The 7,460-nt window shown below is 47.9% G+C and overlaps 1 protein-coding gene across 2 annotated transcripts in view; it reads right to left on the bottom strand.

The window, feature by feature from the left end:
• Window positions 1-6,954: 6,954 nt before the first annotated feature.
• The window catches only part of IL15RA (interleukin 15 receptor subunit alpha), a 70,689-nt gene continuing 70,183 nt past the window's right edge, over window positions 6,955-7,460 (bottom strand). For both annotated transcript variants that reach the window (XM_054015360.1, XM_054015370.1), the window contains one exon: window positions 6,955-7,375. The gene's annotated coding sequence lies outside the window, so the exon portion shown is untranslated. The remainder of the gene's footprint in view (window positions 7,376-7,460) is intronic.

Raw genomic sequence — 7,460 nt, 5'->3', positions numbered from 1 at the left:
CTTTTCATTTGAGAATTCTTAGACCATCAGGATTCAAAGGGTTAATGCCCTAAAAAGGTACTAACAAGGCATTACATGTAACAAGCTCTAGACCAGGGGTGGGCAAACTTTTTGGCCCGAGGGCCACATCGGCGTTGCAAAACTGTACAGAGGGCTGGGTAGGGAAGGCTGTGCCTGGCCCCTGCCCCCTCCCACTTCCCGCCCCCTGACTGCCTCATGGCGGGCCAAGAACGCTCACGAAATTAACAATTCAGAGATATTCAAATTTAATACAGATACATTTTAGTGGAAATAAACATAAAGCCTTACTTATTATTATAAATATACCATCATAACAATGTATTACAATAATTAAACCAAACTTAACGCCTTTCCGCACCCCCTTTGATTAATGTGAACAATGCAGCTGGTCACCCTTTTTTACAATGACATCAAAGTCCGGTGTAATTCTTGTGGAAATCCGCACTACCGAGCTGAGATGCTGATCAGTTAACTGGGATCTCTAGCGAGATTTGTTGTAATTCAGCAGGGAAAATGTTTGTTCGCACACATAGGTGGAGCCAAACAAAACAAGGATTTTCTGTGCCATCTTGCAGATATTTGGGAACTTTGTTTCACTCATGGAGGCATAAAACTCATCCAGTTTTTCTGAACAGTACTTTTCCTTCATGGTGGAATCGCACTGGAGATCAATGAGCTCTAGTTGTAATTCTTGTGGGGCTTTCTTGTAGTCAAATGACAGTGGGCATGACACCAGCTCCAATGTCTTCTCTATCTTCTCAGAGTCAGAGAATCGATGAGAAAATTCTCCATGCAAGTCACTCAAAATTTTGCTGTATTTTTCTTTCTGCTCTGGTGACACTTCCAGGTATTTCAGTGTTGGAAAGTGAGCAAACACTTTGTCCTTAATTTGTTTTGAAAACAAGACTAACTTGGCTTTGAAAGCTGTCACACTAGAATACAAAACGTGTACAAACACATTCTTTGCTTGCAGGTTTACATTAAGTTCATTTAAATGTGCCAAGGTATCCACACCAAAAGCGAGGTCGCACACCCAATTTGAATTCTTTAATTCGGGGAAATCATTTTCTTTCCCCTGCATCTCCAGAAAAGTGCGAATTTCATCTCTGAGCTCCCACACTCACTTCAATACCTTTCCTAGGCTGAGTCAGCCGCCATTTGTATGATAAAGTAAGTCCTGGTGTTCGGCGGCAGTGCCTTCAAGAAGGGAAATGAATTGCCGATGATTAAGTCCCTTCGCTCTTATGTAGTTCACTATTTTCACTACTGTGCAAACAACATGATCAATGTCCAGGACATTTTTGCAGCGGGTCTCCTGATGTATAATACAATGCAGAAAAATCACCTCTTTATCATGGTCGTTTTCTTTTACTTTGTCCTGAATTCTTTTTAAAAGTCCTACATTTTTCCCTGTTAAATTTGGTGACCCATCTGTGGTTACATTTGCCAGTTTACTCCAGGAGAGCTTCAGATGTTCAAGGCACCCAGACACCCTCTCGTATAAATCCGATCCCTTAGTTGTGCCTTTCATTGATTCCATTGATAAAAATTCCTCTGTGATTTCAAATTTGTCGTTAATTCCTCTGACAAAAATCAGTAACTGTGCTGTGTCCTTAATGTCAGTGCTGTCAGCGAGAGCTAATGAAAACAATGTAAAGCCCTGTGCTTCCTTATTCAACTCAGAAGCCAAATGTTCATCAATCACTTCTACACGGCGAGTAACAGTTCTTTGTGATAAACTAATGTTCTCAAATGTGTTTTGGTATTTCGGGCACAGCACGCCAGAAACATCAGCCACGCATTCTTTCAAAAACTCCCCTTCAGCAAAAGGCTTATTTTGTTTAGCGATTTTAAAGGCCAGAACGTAACTTGCCTTGGTAGCGGCTTCCAGAATTGCAGCCTGTCGCACATAAATATTTTGCTGAGTTTTTAAGTTTGTGGCAAGTGGCTCAGCTTTTCTTGCCCTTTCCTCAGTTGTTAAATTGCTGCTATAATTAGGATGTTTCGTTGAAAAATGGCAATTCAAGTTGTACTCCTTGAAACTGCGATGCTCTCCTGACAAATCAGGCACACAGCCTTCGAGTTCACGATTGTGAAAAAATATTTTGTATTCCATTCTTTGTTAAAAACCCAACACTCATTGTCTACTTTTCTTTTTCTTTCTTTCTTTTTTTTTTTTGCAGCACTCATTTTTGAAAGGGAAAAGAAAATCCTAACTGCTGCCCTTGTTTCAAACTGCTGCTTTACAAGATGGCAGCTCTGTGAGAAAACTGGGCCCTCTCTCTAGCCTGGATTTGCCGGGCGTCAGTGCCCCTGACAATTTTGAGCCATGGCGCTCTATCCCAGAACCCATGTGGACAAGAAGAGGCAGGTGTAAACTCACCTGTAACTTTATGCCCCAGCCTCCCCCCAAAAAAGTTCTTACTGTTGTACTTTGAGTTCTGTTTGCAGGGTTGTGTTCATTACAAGTTTGTATATAATAAGGGATTTTACTACAGTGTGGCGAGAGGACTCACGAGGGGTGGCGCATGGGGGGCTTCACGGGGTGATACCAGGGACTCCTTCAGGCAGTGTGACACCAAGGCAGCTGTGCTACATGCAGAAGAACCCGGACAGGAGCAGCTGCGGCCCTGGGTGGTTTCCCTCCACTCGAGGCTCTCGAGGGTGGGGCCATAGGAAACAGGGAGGGGTGGTGAGGTCATACCTGAGGAATGTGGCGTTTTGCGTGCAGAATCTTCCCTGAAGATGGTGCTGAAAATGACTGCACATCACTGAGGAGCATTGGGCAGAGAGCAGCAAACCCCCGGCCCTACTCCCTTGGCCGGAGTGCAGCCAAACCCCCGGCCCCGCTCCCCCGGCCAGAGTGCCAGGCGGAGCGCAGCAAGCCCCTGGCCGGAGCTCACGGGCCAGATAAAAAGGACTGGCGGGCCGCAAGTAGCCCACGGGCCGTAGTTTGCCCACCCCTGCTCTAGACGGCCTGGGACCTGCCTAGGTGCAAAATGTCTCTCTCCCTCTGTGCCATACTGCTGCAACTGCCAACATCTCTTGCTCAGTTTGGAAGTAACCCTTGGTTTGAAATAGACAAGGCGCCCTGGCTGGGTGTTCTCCATCGGGGCCCTCAACCTTGGAGTTAACCCTTTCCACACACCCCCATACTGTAAGCGCCAGTGTGAGAAGCAGGGTGTCTGCTCGGTGAGTTTGTCATGTAGGGGTCGCTTCTGGCAGGCTTGCCTATTTACTACTGTCTTGTATAGAGTCATGTGTGTGCATGTTAATACATGAAGACCATAGTGCTTTAGGTGAGGCACGTTGTGGCGAATCAAAAGAAAGACGGTAAGTAATTACATGTCTAGCTCAGAGATGGGCAAACTATGGCCCGTGGGCCACAGCCGGCCCACAGGACCATCCTGCCCGGCCCTTAAGCTCCTCGCCGCGGAGGCTTGTCACCAGCCCCTCCCCCGCTGCCTCCCCTCCCCCGCAGCCTCAGTGCGCTCTGGGCGGCGTGGCTGGCTCCGGCTGGGCCGGGCAGCTGCGAGCTCCTGGTGCTCTGAGTGGCATGGTAAGGGGGTGGGGAGCGGGGGGGTTGGATAAGGGGCAGAGGGTCCTGGAGGGCAGTCAGGGGACAGGGAGCAGGAGGGGGCAGAGGTTTCGGGGGGGCGGTCAGGGGACGGGGAACGGGGGGAGTTGGATAGGCGTGGGAGTCCCGGGGAGCCTATCAGGGGATGGGATGTGGATAGGGGTTGGGGCAATTGGGGGACAGGGAGCAGGGGGGTTGATAGGGGGTGGAGTCCCGGGGGTGGTGGTTAGTGGCGGGGTGTCCCGGAAGGGGGCAGTCAGTGCACACGGAGCAGGAGGGTTGGATAGCAGATAGGGGGCAGGGGTCCCGGAAGGGGGCAGTCAGTGGGGGGTTGGATGGGTTGGGGATTCTGAGGGGCGCAGTCAGGGGGTGGGAAGTGGGGGGGGGGCAGATAGGAGGCAGGGACCAGGCTGTTTGGGGAGGCACAGTCTTCCCTACCCAGCCCTCCATACAGTTTTGCAACCCCGATGTGGCCCTCGGGCCAAAAAGTTTGCCCACCCCTGGTCTAGCTGGTTTAGGTTCCAATCCCACAAGGAGCTCTGTCCTGCGAGGTGCTGAGTACCTACGGTGCTTCGTGAGGCTCTTGGCACTTTGTAGGATCAAACCCCTTAGGGTATGTCTACAGTGCAGCTTGGAGTGAACCTCCCAGCCCGGGTTCAAAGACTAGTGCTAATGGGACTTGCGCTAGCGTGCTAAAAAGAGCTGTGCGGGTGTAGTGACTTGGTCTGGAGCTCAGGTTCTCAAGCCGGGGTGGGGAGGGATGGGACTTGAGAGTTCGAGCTTTAGCCTGAGTTGCAATGTCGACACGCTAGCATGAGTCATTCGTGAACCCAGGCTGCGTGGGGTTCACTCCCAAATGTAGTGTAGACATATGGAAAGAGACACAGGGGGAATGTCTTCAATTACAGATGGGCCCGAACCCAAACTCCAGAGCCCAACGCTGGGAATGCTTTGCAACCGTGAACCTGTTTCTAGTTAGAATAATTAATTCAATCTTAAAACTAAGCCAAAATGGCCTTGCTGTGGTTTATAGGCAGTGCGCTCTAACCTCCTAGCGCTGGTGATTAATAACTGTCCCTAAAACAGTCCTATAGGACAGACATGGCTTGTGGCCGGTACCTTTGTGTGTTCATATAGCACCTTGCACAATGGGACCCTGGTCCATGACTGGAGCTCCTAGGTACTACAGCAATACAAATGAATAATAATAATCTGTGTTATTGTATTTGTAGGGCATTTATGGCCTTGGTACTGTATCGAAGCTCAAAAATATTCATACAGCAAAATTATCTCAGAATTACAGTCCCCTCCCCCCCGCTCCAACCCACTTTGGAATCTCTTCAGGGTCTCAAGTCATTCCCACCTAGCCTACTGGATAAAGGGTTAAAAAAAAAAAAACCCACCCCAAGATTGTCCCTATTGTGTTACTTTATGGTGTATAAATGAGGGTTGAAAATTTTCTTTTGTTAATTTCTCCTCCTCCCACCCAAAAATTGCCATTTACTTAGTACAGCGGTTCTCAAACTGTGGGTCATGATCCCATTTTAATGGGGTCGCCAAGGTCAGCGTTAGACGTGCTGGGTCCTGGGGCTGAAGCCGAAGCCCAGCTCCACTGCCCCAGGCTGGTCAGGTAGTAATTTTTGTTATCAGAAGAGGGTGGCAGTGCAGTGACGTTCGAGAACCGCTGACTTAATACATTCAAGCCCTGTCTAGGCTGGAAGACTAGTGGAGCTCTAGTGAAATGGTGACAGCCCAAGAACCAAGCGTGAAAACGAGCCATTGAGAGGGGAGGGGATTGTTATTCAGAGTGTTTAACAGTCTTAGGTTTCAGAGTAGCAGCCGTGTTAGTCTGTATCCGCAAAAAGAACAGGAGTACTTGTGGCACCTTAGAGACTAACAAATTTATTAGAGCATAAGCTTTCGTGGACTACAGCCCACTTCTTCGGATGCATATAGAGTGAAACATATATTGAGGAGATATATATACACAAATACAGAGAGCATGAACCGGTGGGAGTTGTCTTACCAACTCTGAGAGGCCAATTAAGTAAGAGAAAAAAAAAAAACTTTTGAAGTGATAATCAAGCTAGCCCAGTACAGACAGTTAGATAAGAAGTGTGAGAATACTTACAAGGTAAGTATGTGTATGTGTGTATATATATCTCCTCAATATATGTTTCACTCTATATGCATCCGAAGAAGTGGGCTGTAGTCCACGAAAGCTTATGCTCTAATAAATTTGTTAGTCTCTAAGGTGCCACAAGTACTCCTGTTCTTTTAACGGTCTTAGGGTTGTTCTGTAGTTCTACTTGACTGTAATGCAATGCTTGAGTAAGATTTTGGAGAAAAGTTGTCTATGTTAAAAATTCATTGGTTGGGAGAGCTAACACCATATGTACCCTGAGACACCCCTCCCCCCAGCAAAATCAGAAAACACCAGCGTTGGCATCTCTAAGTTTAAAGAAAGAAGCAAGGAGGGGGGGGAGACAACCTTTCATGGCCTCTTTATCCACCATGAAGAAGTAAGCAGGGTGCAGACGCTCCTGTAGACAGGCCTTCGCTGGAGGCTGCTCGCAGATGACATGGACCCTGAGGCCTGACTCCCACGCTACCATTTCCTTGATCCTGCTTTGAGCAGGGGGCTGGACTAGATGACCTCCTGAGGTCCCGTCCAACCCTGACATTCTATGATTCTATTTTTTTTTTTAAATGCTGGTGAACATTGTGCAGTTTGGGGAGAATTGGAACAGTCAGCAGCACTTCCAGGTGACCTATGGCCCTGCCTGCTCTAGAGAAATCAGTGCTGGCATCGATACGTCTGGAGTTACACCAGTGCAAACCTCTAGTGAAGACACGCTGCAGACTGTAAAGCAGAGCTTACCCCAGCAATGTGTCGGTCTAAATCTTGCTTTACGTTGGTGCAGCACATCAGGGGCTTGTGCTAGTGTAACTACATCGCTATAGTTACTCTGGTGCAAATGTCTCTGAACTATATAACTATATATACATCTGCACCCATGGAACTTCCTCCTCATGTGGGAGGGTGGATGTGGAGAAAGTTCCATGGGTGCAGATGTAGGCTGGTGTATTGGGACTCTATTGCTTTTAGCTATTCCTGGAGACTGTCTTCCTTGAGCCGGATTAATAATTTCTCTATCTGCGAGTGTGCATGGCATGAAGGGACCCAGGGACTCGGCTCTGTGCACTGACTAACCCCAAACATGTGCTTCTGAGCCTTCTCCCCCATTTGAGTATACCACTATTTACCAACTCCCCAGCCCGTACGCCGGCTAGTCTTACTAAAGGTACAAAGTGGCAGCGACTGTCTATAAAAATATTTATTAGATTCAGTGTTGCAAAGCCATGTGTTAATGTATTGTACAGCATGAGGGATTGGCTGAGGACTGGTCCAAGGTGGAGTAGGGGGGCTATTTGAGAAGGACCCCCCCAGAATATAGGTACGTGCCCTCCCTGGGAGGGAAAACGGCAATGTAAAATATTTCCATTACAATGGCCACTGTCTGGTAACATCTGTAAAAGTGCTATGCTGGTGGTGGTGTGGTCCAAAGGACATCTGTCTCTTGTCTTCTGGATGCACCTGGGATCAGATTCTAACGTGTTTCTGAAGGATTCCTGAGCAAACGATCATGGCTGACCCCAAAATAGTTAGACGTGAGTTTTCTGATTCTCAGACTTGCTCTTTACTCAGGATTTTGCTGGTAGCAGCAGGAAAATAAGCTGTGTTCTTCACTTGATGGCTTCGTAGGTAAATGCTGTCTGGAAGAGAATGGGTAACAGAGGTCATGGAACTGAGGGGAGAAAAGACTGTAGGGTGTATGTTCAGTCACTGCTGGGCAAAGTT

This window comes from Malaclemys terrapin, chromosome 1 (genome assembly GCF_027887155.1).
Source record: "Malaclemys terrapin pileata isolate rMalTer1 chromosome 1, rMalTer1.hap1, whole genome shotgun sequence".
NCBI classification, from domain to species: domain Eukaryota; kingdom Metazoa; phylum Chordata; order Testudines; family Emydidae; genus Malaclemys; species Malaclemys terrapin.
The sequence above is the reverse complement of the archived record's forward strand: the minus strand, read 5'-3'. Positions and strand labels throughout refer to the sequence as shown.